This window comes from Micropterus salmoides, unplaced genomic scaffold, assembly GCF_014851395.1.
Source record: "Micropterus salmoides isolate LMB-PRFRI ecotype aquatic unplaced genomic scaffold, ASM1485139v1 Ms_hic_scaffold_4318, whole genome shotgun sequence".
Classification (NCBI taxonomy): domain Eukaryota; kingdom Metazoa; phylum Chordata; class Actinopteri; order Centrarchiformes; family Centrarchidae; genus Micropterus; species Micropterus salmoides.
Genome location: NW_024043727.1, coordinates 1821 through 15619, shown reverse-complemented (window position 1 = coordinate 15619; position 13799 = coordinate 1821). Strand labels below are relative to the sequence as shown.

Genomic DNA, 13799 nt, shown 5'->3' with positions numbered 1-13799 from the left:
ACACTGTGAGAAGTGTCTCGCTCCCCTACCCATCACTCAGTCTTTAAAAGTGATAGACTTAAATTTCACCACAGGTAAGAACTTTTTATATCTTTCCTTGTGTAATCTGTTTCCTGATTGAATTCTGTTTTTATCCAATGGTGTATGATTTGCATAGAATGGCTTGAACTTTTCTTGAATGTCTTTAAAAGGGTGCTATCCAAACTCCACTGGAGGACTGCAGTGTCACTGTGAAGAGCAGTTTGCTTGGTCATGTGACAAGTGCAACATCTACGGTCCGTGCAGCAATGCCACCAGCCAACCTGTGGGTGCATAAATGGACTTCCGTCTGATGGAGCGCTCTGTGAACCAATCACAAGTAAGCATTTCTGTTTAGTAGTAGTTCAAATAAATCGTGCTGTGCCAAAAATAACATTTACTAATGAATATCTACTGTATCTGCGTGGCTTGCTACATGTGTTGACATAAACATGTACATGTTGATTAGAATAGAAGATATTGTTTCCTAAGCAGATAAACATGCATTAATTTAATCTCCAATATTGCTCCACAGATGTCACACCGTGTCCAACCCCCACTCCTAGTATGTACATTTTTTTGCCTTTTTGTTGAATGGAGACAATTTAAAAGAGTCTAAAGTAGTTGAAGACACTTGTTGGAAACTTCAAAAACAGTGTTTTGATCTAAAAGGACTTGACTGCACATAGTGAAAAGTGTTGTGAATATTGTTGTATATGCTGATGACAGACTCCTGTCATGAACTTTGTCCTGTTTTCTTCCACAGACGTTACATATGACATTGATCTAGCCCTGGAATTGCGTATCCCAGTCTCCAGTGTGCCATCATATTTCATTGAACAATTCAGGAACACTGTGAGAAGTGTCTCGCTCCCCTACACCATCACTCAGTCTTTAAAAGTGATAGACTTAAATTTCACCACAGGTAAGAACTTTTTATATCTTTCCTTGTGTAATCTGTTTTCCTGATTGAATTCTGTTTTATCCAATGGTGTATGATTTGCATAGAATGGCTTGAACTTTTCTTGAATGTCTTTAAAAGGGTGCTATCCAAACTCCACTGGAGGACTGCAGTGTCACTGTGAAGAGCAGTTTGCTTGGTCATGTGACAAGTGCAACATCTACGGTGCGTGCAGCAATGCCACCAGCCAAACCTGTGGGTGCATAAATGGACTTCCGTCTGATGGAGCGCTCTGTGAACCAATCACAAGTAAGCATTTCTGTTTAGTAGTAGTTCAAATAAAAGTCGTGCTGTGGCCAAAAATAACATTTACAAATGAATATCTACTGTATCTGCGTGGCTGTGCTACATGTGTTGACATAAACATGTACATGTTGATTAGAATAGAAGATATTTTGTTTTCCTAAGCAGATAAACATGCATTAATTTAATCTCCAATATTGCTCCACAGATGTCACACCGTGTCCAACCCCCACTCCTAGTATGTACATTTTTTTGCCTTTTTGTTGAATGGAGACAATTTAAAAGAGTCTAAAGTAGTTGAAGACACTTGTTGGAAACTTCAAAAACAGTGTTTTGATCTAAAAGGACTTGACTGCACATAGTGAAAAGTGTTGTGAATATTGTTGTATATGCTGATGACAGACTCCTGTCATGAACTTTGTCCTGTTTTCTTCCACAGACGTTACATATGACATTGATCTAGTCCTGGAATTGCGTATCCCAGTCTCCAGTGTGCCATCATATTTCATTGAACTATTCAGGAACACTGTGAGAAGTGTCTTGCTCCCCTACACCATCACTCAGTCTTTAAAAGTGATAGGTTTAAATTTCACCACAGGTAAGAACTTTTGTTAATTGTTTCCTTGTGTAATCTGTTTTGCTAATTGAATGCTTTTTTATCCAATAGTGTATGATTTGCATAGAATGGCTGGAACTTTTCTTGAATGTCTTTAAAAGGGTGCTATCCAAACTCCACTGGAGGACTGCAGTGTCACTGTGAGGAGCAGTTTGCTTGGTCATGTGACCAGTGCAACATCTACGGTCCGTGCAGCAATGCCACCAGCCAAACCTGTGGGTGCATAAATGGACTTCCGTCTGATGGAGCGCTCTGTGAACCAATCACAAGTAAGCATTTCTGTTTAGTAGTAGTTCAAATAAAAGTCGTGCTGTGGCCAAAAATAACATTTACAATGAATATCTACTGTATCTGCGTGGCTGTGCTACATGTGTTGACATAAACATGTACATGTGATTAGAATAGAAGATATTTTGTTTCCTAAGCAGATAAACATGCATTAATTTAATCTCCAATGTTGCTCCACAGATGTCACACCGTGTCCAACCCCCACTCCTAGTATGTACATTTTTTGCTTTTTGTTGAATGGAGACAGTTTAAAGAGTCTAAAGTAGTTGAAGACTCTTGTTGGAAACTTCAAAAACAGTGTTTTGATCTAAAAGGACTTGACTGCACATAGTGAAAAGTGTTGTGAATATCTTTGTATATGCTGATGACAGACTCCTGTCATGAACTTTGTCCTGTTTTCTTCCACAGACGTTACATATGACATTGATCTAGTCCTGGAATTGCGTATCCCAGTCTCCAGTGTGCCATCATATTTCATTGAACAATTCAGGAACACTGTGAGAAGTGTCTCGCTCCCCTACACCATCACTCAGTCTTTAAAAGTGATAGACTTAAATTTCACCACAGGTAAGAACTTTTTTATATCTTTCCTTGTGTAATCTGTTTTCCTGATTGAATTCTGTTTTATCCAATGGTGTATGATTTGCATAGAATGGCTTGAACTTTTCTTGAATGTCTTTAAAAGGGTGCTATCCAAACTCCACTGGAGGACTGCAGTGTCACTGTGAAGAGCAGTTTGCTTGGTCATGTGACAAGTGCAACATCTACGGTGCGTGCAGCAATGCCACCAGCCAAACCTGTGGGTGCATAAATGGACTTCCGTCTGATGGAGCGCTCTGTGAACCAATCACAAGTAAGCATTTCTGTTTAGTAGTAGTTCAAATAAAAGTCGTGCTGTGGCCAAAAATAACATTTACAATGAATATCTACTGTATCTGCGTGGCTGTGCTACATGTGTTGACATAAACATGTACATGTGGATTAGAATAGAAGATATTTTGTTTCCTAAGCAGATAAACATGTATTAATTTAATCTCCAATGTTGCTCCACAGATGTCACACTGTGTCCAACCCCCACTCCTAGTATGTACATTTTTTGCTTTTTGTTGAATGGAGACAGTTTAACAGAGTCTAAAGTAATTGAAGACTCTTGTTGGAAACTTCAAAAACAGTGTTTTGATCTAAAAGGACTTGACTGCACATAGTGAAAAGTGTTGTGAATATCTTTGTATATGCTGATGACAGACTCCTGTCATGAACTTTGTCCTGTTTTCTTCCACAGACGTTACATATGACATTGATCTAGCCCTGGAATTGCGTATCCCAGTCTCCAGTGTGCCATCATATTTCATTGAACAATTCAGGAACACTGTGAGAAGTGTCTCGCTCCCCTACACCATCACTCAGTCTTTAAAAGTGATAGACTTAAATTTCACCACAGGTAAGAACTTTTTTTATATCTTTCCTTGTGTAATCTGTTTTCCTGATTGAATTCTGTTTTATCCAATGGTGTATGATTTGCATAGAATGGCTTGAATTTTCTTGAATGTCTTTAAAAGGGTGCTATCCAAACTCCACTGGAGGACTGCAGTGTCACTGTGAAGAGCAGTTTGCTTGGTCATGTGACAAGTGCAACATCTACGGTGCGTGCAGCAATGCCACCAGCCAAACCTGTGGGTGCATAAATGGACTTCCGTCTGATGGAGCGCTCTGTGAACCAATCACAAGTAAGCATTTCTGTTTAGTAGTAGTTCAAATAAAAGTCGTGCTGTGGCCAAAAATAACATTTACAAATGAATATCTACTGTATCTGCGTGGCTGTGCTACATGTGTTGACATAAACATGTACATGTGGATTAGAATAGAAGATATTTTGTTTCCTAAGCAGATAAACATGCATTAATTTAATCTCCAATGTTGCTCCACAGATGTCACACTGTGTCCAACCCCCACTCCTAGTATGTACATTTTTTGCTTTTTGTTGAATGGAGACAGTTTAACAGAGTCTAAAGTAATTGAAGACTCTTGTTGGAAACTTCAAAAACAGTGTTTTGATCTAAAAGGACTTGACTGCACATAGTGAAAAGTGTTGTGAATATCTTTGTATATGCTGATGACAGACTCCTGTCATGAACTTTGTCCTGTTTTCTTCCACAGACGTTACATATGACATTGATCTAGCCCTGGAATTGCGTATCCCAGTCTCCAGTGTGCCATCATATTTCATTGAACAATTCAGGAACACTGTGAGAAGTGTCTCGCTCCCCTACACCATCACTCAGTCTTTAAAAGTGATAGACTTAAATTTCACCACAGGTAAGAACTTTTTTTATATCTTTCCTTGTGTAATCTGTTTTCCTGATTGAATTCTGTTTTATCCAATGGTGTATGATTTGCATAGAATGGCTTGAATTTTCTTGAATGTCTTTAAAAGGGTGCTATCCAAACTCCACTGGAGGACTGCAGTGTCACTGTGAAGAGCAGTTTGCTTGGTCATGTGACAAGTGCAACATCTACGGTGCGTGCAGCAATGCCACCAGCCAAACCTGTGGGTGCATAAATGGACTTCCGTCTGATGGAGCGCTCTGTGAACCAATCACAAGTAAGCATTTCTGTTTAGTAGTAGTTCAAATAAAAGTCGTGCTGTGGCCAAAAATAACATTTACAAATGAATATCTACTGTATCTGCGTGGCTGTGCTACATGTGTTGACATAAACATGTACATGTGGATTAGAATAGAAGATATTTTGTTTCCTAAGCAGATAAACATGCATTAATTTAATCTCCAATGTTGCTCCACAGATGTCACACTGTGTCCAACCCCCACTCCTAGTATGTACATTTTTTGCTTTTTGTTGAATGGAGACAGTTTAACAGAGTCTAAAGTAATTGAAGACTCTTGTTGGAAACTTCAAAAACAGTGTTTTGATCTAAAAGGACTTGACTGCACATAGTGAAAAGTGTTGTGAATATCTTTGTATATGCTGATGACAGACTCCTGTCATGAACTTTGTCCTGTTTTCTTCCACAGACGTTACATATGACATTGATCTAGTCCTGGAATTGCGTATCCCAGTCTCCAGTGTGCCATCATATTTCATTGAACTATTCAGGAACACTGTGAGAAGTGTCTTGCTCCCCTACACCATCACTCAGTCTTTAAAAGTGATAGGTTTAAATTTCACCACAGGTAAGAACTTTTGTTAATTGTTTCCTTGTGTAATCTGTTTTGCTAATTGAATGCTTTTTTATCCAATAGTGTATGATTTGCGTAGAATGGCTTGAACTTTTCTTGAATGTCTTTAAAAGGGTGCTATCCAAACTCCACTGGAGGACTGCAGTGTCACTGTGAAGAGCAGTTTGCTTGGTCATGTGACAAGTGCAACATCTACGGTGCGTGCAGCAATGCCACCAGCCAAACCTGTGGGTGCATAAATGGACTTCCGTCTGATGGAGCGCTCTGTGAACCAATCACAAGTAAGCATTTCTGTTTAGTAGTAGTTCAAATAAAAGTGGTGCTGTGGCCAAAAATAACATTTACTAATGAATATCTACTGTATCTGCGTGGCTGTGCTACATGTGTTGACATAAACATGTACATGTGATTAGAATAGAAGATATTTTGTTTTCCTAAGCAGATAAACATGCATTAATTTAATCTCCAATATTGCTCCACAGATGTCACACCGTGTCCAACCCCCACTCCTAGTATGTACATTTTTTTGCCTTTTTGTTGAATGGAGACAATTTAAAGAGTCTAAAGTAGTTGAAGACACTTGTTGGAAACTTCAAAAACAGTGTTTTGATCTAAAAGGACTTGACTGCACATAGTGAAAGTGTTGTGAATATTGTTGTATATGCTGATGACAGACTCCTGTCATGAACTTTGTCCTGTTTTCTTCCACAGACGTTACATATGACATTGATCTAGTCCTGGAATTGCGTATCCCAGTCTCCAGTGTGCCATCATATTTCATTGAACTATTCAGGAACACTGTGAGAAGTGTCTTGCTCCCCTACACCATCACTCAGTCTTTAAAAGTGATAGGTTTAAATTTCACCACAGGTAAGAACTTTTGTTAATTGTTTCCTTGTGTAATCTGTTTTGCTAATTGAATGCTTTTTTATCCAATAGTGTATGATTTGCGTAGAATGGCTTGAACTTTTCTTGAATGTCTTTAAAAGGGTGCTATCCAAACTCCACTGGAGGACTGCAGTGTCACTGTGAAGAGCAGTTTGCTTGGTCATGTGACAAGTGCAACATCTACGGTGTGTGCAGCAGTGCCACCAGCCAAACCTGTGGGTGCATAAATGGACTTCCGTCTGATGGAGCGCTCTGTGAACCAATCACAAGTAAGCATTTCTGTTTAGTAGTAGTTCAAATAAAAGTGGTGCTGTGGCCAAAAATAACATTTACAAATGAATATCTACTGTATCTGCGTGGCTGTGCTACATGTGTTGACATAAACATGTACATGTGGATTAGAATAGAAGATATTTTGTTTCCCTAAGCAGATAAACATGTATTAATTTAATCTCCAATGTTGCTCCACAGATGTCACACTGTGTCCAACCCCCACTCCTAGTATGTACAATTTTTTGCTTTTTGTTGAATGGAGACAGTTTAACAGAGTCTAAAGTAATTGAAGACTCTTGTTGGAAACTTCAAAAACAGTGTTTTGATCTAAAAGGACTTGACTGCACATAGTGAAAAGTGTTGTGAATACCTTTGTATATGCTGATGACAGACTCCTGTCATGAACTTTGTCCTGTTTTCTTCCACAGACGTTACATATGACATTGATCTAGCCCTGGAATTGCGTATCCCAGTCTCCAGTGTGCCATCATATTTCATTGAACAATTCAGGAACACTGTGAGAAGTGTCTCGCTCCCCTACACCATCACTCAGTCTTTAAAAGTGATAGACTTAAATTTCACCACAGGTAAGAACTTTTTTTATATCTTTCCTTGTGTAATCTGTTTGCCTGATTGAATTCTGTTTTATCCAATGGTGTATGATTTGCATAGAATGGCTTGAACTTTTCTTGAATGTCTTTAAAAGGGTGCTATCCAAACTCCACTGGAGGACTGCAGTGTCACTGTGAAGAGCAGTTTGCTTGGTCATGTGACAAGTGCAACATCTACGGTGCGTGCAGCAATGCCACCAGCCAAACCTGTGGGTGCATAAATGGACTTCCGTCTGATGGAGCGCTCTGTGAACCAATCACAAGTAAGCATTTCTGTTTAGTAGTAGTTCAAGTAAAAGTCGTGCTGTGGCCAAAAATAACATTTACAAATGAATATCTACTGTATCTGCGTGGCTGTGCTACATGTGTTGACATAAACATGTACATGTGGATTAGAATAGAAGATATTTTGTTTCCCTAAGCAGATAAACATGCATTAATTTAATCTCCAATGTTGCTCCACAGATGTCACACTGTGTCCAACCCCCACTCCTAGTATGTACAATTTTTTGCTTTTTGTTGAATGGAGACAGTTTAACAGAGTCTAAAGTAATTGAAGACTCTTGTTGGAAACTTCAAAAACAGTGTTTTGATCTAAAAGGACTTGACTGCACATAGTGAAAAGTGTTGTGAATATTGTTGTATATGCTGATGACAGACTCCTGTCATGAACTTTGTCCTGTTTTCTTCCACAGACGTTACATATGACATTGATCTAGCCCTGGAATTGCGTATCCCAGTCTCCAGTGTGCCATCATATTTCATTGAACAATTCAGGAACACTGTGAGAAGTGTCTCGCTCCCCTACACCATCACTCAGTCTTTAAAAGTGATAGACTTAAATTTCACCACAGGTAAGAACTTTTTTTATATCTTTCCTTGTGTAATCTGTTTTCCTGATTGAATTCTGTTTTATCCAATGGTGTATGATTGGCATAGAATGGCTTGAACTTTTCTTTAAAAGGGTGCTATCCAAACTCCACTGGAGGACTGCAGTGTCACTGTGAAGAGCAGTTTGCTTGGTCATGTGACCAGTGCAACATCTACGGTGCGTGCAGCAATGCCACCAGCCAAACCTGTGGGTGCATAAATGGACTTCCGTCTGATGGAGCGCTCTGTGAACCAATCACAAGTAAGCATTTCTGTTTAGTAGTAGTTCAAATAAAAGTGGTGCTGTGAGAGGTTCCTGCAAATCACTCGGGCGCGAGATATAAGAACACTTCCTTCACTCTGTTCAATCTCACTCTCATTATCTTTTCACTCAATTACCTACTCATTTCTCACCATGTAAATATTTAATTAAAAGCAATGGTAAAAAGCTAAAAACAAAGAAAAAGAAAACAGGACAGTAAAAGTTACAGTGCAGTTTAAGTTATCAATCTACTAGTTAAAGGCAGTGGTAAAAAGAAAAATTTTAAATATTTAATTAAAAGCTATGGTAAAAAGAAATGTCTTCAGTCTTAATTTAAAAGAACTGACAGTTTCAGCAGACCTGCAGTTATCTGGAAGTTAAGATATACGGAGCATAATAACTGAATGCTGCTCCTCCTTGTTTAGATTTGACTCTGGGGACAGAAAGCAGACCTGCCCCAGACTACCTGAGAGGTCTGGATGGTTCATAACGAAGCAGAAGATCAGAAATGTATTTTGGCCCTAAACCATTTTGTGCTTTATAAACTAACAGCAGGATTTTGAAATCAATTCTTTGACAAACAGGAAGCCATTGTAAAGACCTCAGAACTGAAGTGATGTGATCCACGTTTTTGGTCTTAGTGAGGACACGAGCAGCAGCGTTCTGAATCAGCTGCAGCTGTCTGATGGATTTCTTAGGGAGCCCTGTAAGGACACCATTACAATAGTCGAGTCGACTGTCTAGTAATATGTTGTGGTTCACCATGTTGAACGCAGCACTGAGATCCAATAATACTAAGACTGAAATTCTGCCACTGTCAGTGTTTAAATTGATGTCATTGAAGACCTTAACAAGAGCCATCTCAGTGCTGTGGTGTGGTCGAAAACCTGACTAGAAGACATCAAAACAGTTATTTAGTTCCAAGAAAGCACTAAGCTGTAGAAAAACAGCTTTTTCAATGATTTTACTTAAAAATGGGAGATTTGATATGGGCCTGTAATTGCTCATTAGTGACCTGCTCTTTTTTAAGAGTGGCTTAATGACTGCAGTTTTCAGGGCCTATGGGAAAAAACCTGAGAGGAGAGACATGTTGACAATTTGTAGTAGATCTGAGGCCATGTATTTAGAAACATATTTGAAAAAACCTGTTGGCAGAATATCAAGGCAGTATGAGGAGGATTTCAGATGTTGTATTCTGTCCTCCAGGTTTTTATGGTTAATAGAATCAAATTGTCTCATGCTATATGAATTGTTTTTAAGTGGACACAGGGACAAGACATATCCTGTTACTGACATGGAGGCACTGATTGCTTGTCTAATTGTTTGAATTTGGTCTGTGAAGAAGGAAGGAAATTCATTGCAGGCCCTGGTGGATAGAAGTTCAGAGGCTACAGACACAGGAGGGTTGGTTAGCCTGTCGACAGTAGCAAACAGGGCATGTGCATTATTAGTTTTTGGTGATGATGTCAGAGAAGAAGGACTGCCTTGCATTTCTCAGCACCTCCCCTCTTACGCACTCTAGCGTCACTCATAAAACTGAAGTTGGGAGGGGTAGACTCGATAAGGACAGCTGCACTGTTGGTCCAACCAAGTTTCAGTTAAAAACCTGAAATTAAGATTGTTAGTGATTATAAAATCATTGATTAAAAATGTTTTTCCTGCCAAAGACCAAATGTTTAACAAAGCTAATTTTAGTGTGTTAAAAACATTATCTGGCCCACTTTTTTCGACAGGCTGCGGCTGACGAGGAATTAATACTAAATTTGCAGGATCTGTTGAGTGCTTCCTGTTTCTTAACACATTCACCGTGCTCTTTCTGTTACCTATCAAGACAGGGATGGAGAAGACTACCAGCACTCTGGGCCCCGGCTTGTCCTGGGAAGAGTCATTTGTGCTATTTTCCTTGTAGCCTGGACCCAGCACATATCAGACAGAGCTTACTGGGCTTTTTTGCCATTGCGGAGCAGGAAGGCAGGTTGTGCGCTGTATTTGTGACACGTGTCAAACCTGGAGGACTTGGTGGAGGTGGACCGTGAGGGGGGTTTAGGGTAGAGAAAATGGGAGTGGAGCGAGGGAAGGTGCGTGGAGTAAATTTGGTCCCAGCTCTAACCAGGTCTTCCATGTGATCAGTGAAGTCCAAAAGGGGGGAGAGGGGAGAAAGGGTGTCTGGAGATAAGGGTGAACTAGATGGGAATTGGGGGGGTAGAGATGGTGAATTCTCACTGTTGGTTTTCAGTGAGGGAGGTGCAGGCTCTTCCTCTTGGCTCAGATGTCTCCCATGATCATAGCTCTCTTCCGGCGGGGGCTGAGGTGGCTCTCCTTCAAGGTTTCTGGCGTGTGTTATGTCTTCTTCTTGTTTAGTTCTCTCTTGTCTCTTGTCCTTGGCAGAGGGAACAGATGAGTGACGCAGAAAGTAAAACAGGTTGGAGCTTAACAATTTTACTCCTGACTTGTTAAGCGAAGTCCATCTGCCTTAAAAAGATTCGGATTGGCGGTATAGGGCCACTGATAAACACCTCAGCATTCAAAGAGTTGACTGTGTTCAACAGATTATTAAAGTCCTCTTTCAACACTTCAGACTGTTGCTTCACAACATCATTGGTCCCGATGTGCAGTATGATGTTTTTCACAGTAGAATGTTCAGCCACGATATGCAGGATTCTTTCTGCCAAGTCAGACACCGTATCCTTCAGAAAGCAGAGTATTTTGGTGTTCTTACTGCACATGCTTCTTACGTCGTTTACAGCAGAATCACCCACAATCAGAGTTTGAGGCCCAGTCGTTAGCTTTCCCTGCAGCCTTTTACTTTCTGATTTACTTTCAGTCCTTACCCTTCTGTGTGAGGATAGGATGTTATCCAGGTCATCAGATGGAGATCCAGGGTCCTGCAATAGTGGTGAAAATCTGTTCTGCTGTTGCACACTCGGTTGATGGTGAGGTTTGTTGCTAACTCTCCCTTTCGCAGCTGTCCACGCTGTGTCCTACTAAGAACAGGGTTTGAAGAGGCGTTTTGCCTGGATGATAATTCAGGCCAGCCAGTCGCATCACAAATCTCAGGGCTCTGGGTTCTGCCTGTTACTCGTCCTCCCATTTCCCCAGGAAATGATTTACTCTTAGGCTTTGCACCAAAGCGTTCCAGGGAGGACTCCCACTTTCAGATTTATTACCCAGTACACAGGCTTCCTGCTTCTTGGTAGTCTTGTTGGTGCTAATTAGTCGTGTGTTAGCATGTTAGCTTGTTAGCAAGTGGTATCATTCCCACATAATCCATTCACTTCCACATTCACTTCTAACCTGTGGATCTTGGACAGCACAGTAATTTTCTGTAGAAGTTTGTAGAAGTCATCCGTGGAGAAGGGTGGCATCTTGTTGCTAATTAGCATTAGCTATAGCTCCAGTCACTGCAGTACAGGCTAGTGCTATTGATAGGCTGCACTCGCGTAGCACTAAGATCATAAAAGTATGACAAGAGCCTACTTTATCAGTCCCAGTGATTTAAAAGTATCCAAGAGCTGCTGATTTCTAGCAGGGGGGGAAAAAACAGAGTTTAAGCAAAAGAATGCAGGCAGAGGCAAGAGCAAGCAGCAAAGCGTCTGCACTGTAAGAAAGCAGGAAGTATGAGACAGAATAGTTGTGATTGTGGTGTATAACATATGTGCATTTGACCATTACAGTTTAACATAATGCTCTGTAGCTGGGGACAGTGAACCCTTATGGGGACAGTGAACCCTTATGGGGAAGTAATGATTGATGGGAGTACAAAGAGTGAACCCTCCTATAGAACTTGACCACTGACTCAGAGCTGGAGAGAGGCACAGTGAACCCTTAAGGGGAAGTAATGATTGATGGGTGTGCAAAGAGTGAACCCTTCTATGAAATTTGACCTCTGACCCAGTGGTAGGGGGAGTAGAGGTTAGTGTGTATGAAGGGACTGTGCCCTTATATGGTTTTTAGCAGAGACCTAAACATGTCCTATATAAGCTGTGTTCAATGTACAGAGAGACAGAGTGGCCATCGGGCTGGGTCACTCTCCAAGCTGCTGCAGAGCTTGTAATTGATGCTGAATTCTTTGATGTAATAAACTTTTATAATCAAGAACAGTGTCAAGCGGATTTCTTCTCAACACATCATCGCAGCATTATCGTTCGGACACCACATGATCCATTCATTGTTGATTAAAATAGAATTTATTGTCCTATGCAGAAAAACATGATGTATTAATTTAATCTCTAATGTTGCTCCACAGATATCACATTGTGTCCAACTCCATCTCCTGGTATGAGACAAATTTTGCTTGTTTGAATGGATACAGTTAAACAGAGTATAGTTGGAAAATCAACAGAATGTATTGATTTAAAAGAACATTTATTGATGCCAAGTATTGCAGAATACTTAGATTGACATAATTCAGGATGACATCACTGCAGAAAGTAACAGTTTTGTGAATACTGTGTATGATGGTAATTTTTTGTATTCTTCTTCTTTTACAGCAACAAACACAACAACACCGACCACAGCAGCAAACACACCAACACCGACCACAGCAGCAAACACACCAACACCGACCACAGAAACAAACATAACAACACCGACCACAGCAACAACACCGACCACAGCAGCAAACACACCAACACCGACCACAGCAGCAAACACACCAACACCGACCACAGAAACAAACATAACAACACCGACCACAGCAACAACACCAATCACAGCAGCAAACACAACAACACCGACCACAGCAGCAAACACAACAACACCGACCACAGAAACAACACCAACCACAGCAACAAACACAACAACACCGACGACTACACTACCCAGCACAACTACAACAATGCCAATGATGACAACACCACCACCACCAATGGGTATTACACATAGAATATGTGAATGAAGTTATGTATCTCATGAAAGTGCTTCTTTGTGATGACAATTGTTTAAATTTTAGTGAAGACCTTGACGTTCACCATGGACCTGGTTTACGATTCTTCATACAATAACCCGGAAAACGAGGTTTACAAAAACACTAATAACACTGTAAGTCTTGATGTGTCAATCAGTTTTGTCCCAATGTTCTTATATGAATTTATGTGATGTTTGATCCTGATGTAATTGTGGAACTGATTACAAGCAGGCTATGTCATTTTTTCAAACAGATTCAAGAACAATGTAAGACGCACATCTCAACTCTAGTATCAGTCAACATCAATGGCTTCAAGTAAGTCAAAATTTTCTTTTTATTTTACTGATGATGTTTTGACAGTTTGACTTACGGGCATTTTTTGGGGTGCCCGTCAGGTTTCTCTCCTGACATGTAAGAAATTGTACATTTTAACCCACCAAATGTCACAAAGGGTACATATATTATACTATGGACCCTCAAATTGAATTCAATACCCCTTGCACAATACTGAAACTACAACTAAGCTATAAAATGCAACAAAAGCAGTTCATAAATCAAAAGTCCTCAGTAGCAAAAAAGTTGCACATCAAAGTTGCTCCGTTACACATCTTTAGCTGTAGCGGCTGCAGTGTTGGTCAATGTACCATGCTAAATTTTGTTTTGTTT

General features: G+C 40.2%; 1 long non-coding RNA gene across 1 annotated transcript; it reads left to right on the top strand.

The window, feature by feature from the left end:
* Nucleotides 1-12906: 12906 nt before the first annotated feature.
* LOC119887766 lies at nt 12907-13470 on the top strand. Its single transcript, XR_005441803.1, has 3 exons — nt 12907-13098; nt 13179-13267; nt 13387-13470. It is a non-coding gene; the product is annotated as an uncharacterized LOC119887766 (long non-coding RNA).
* Nucleotides 13471-13799: the final 329 nt, after the last annotated feature.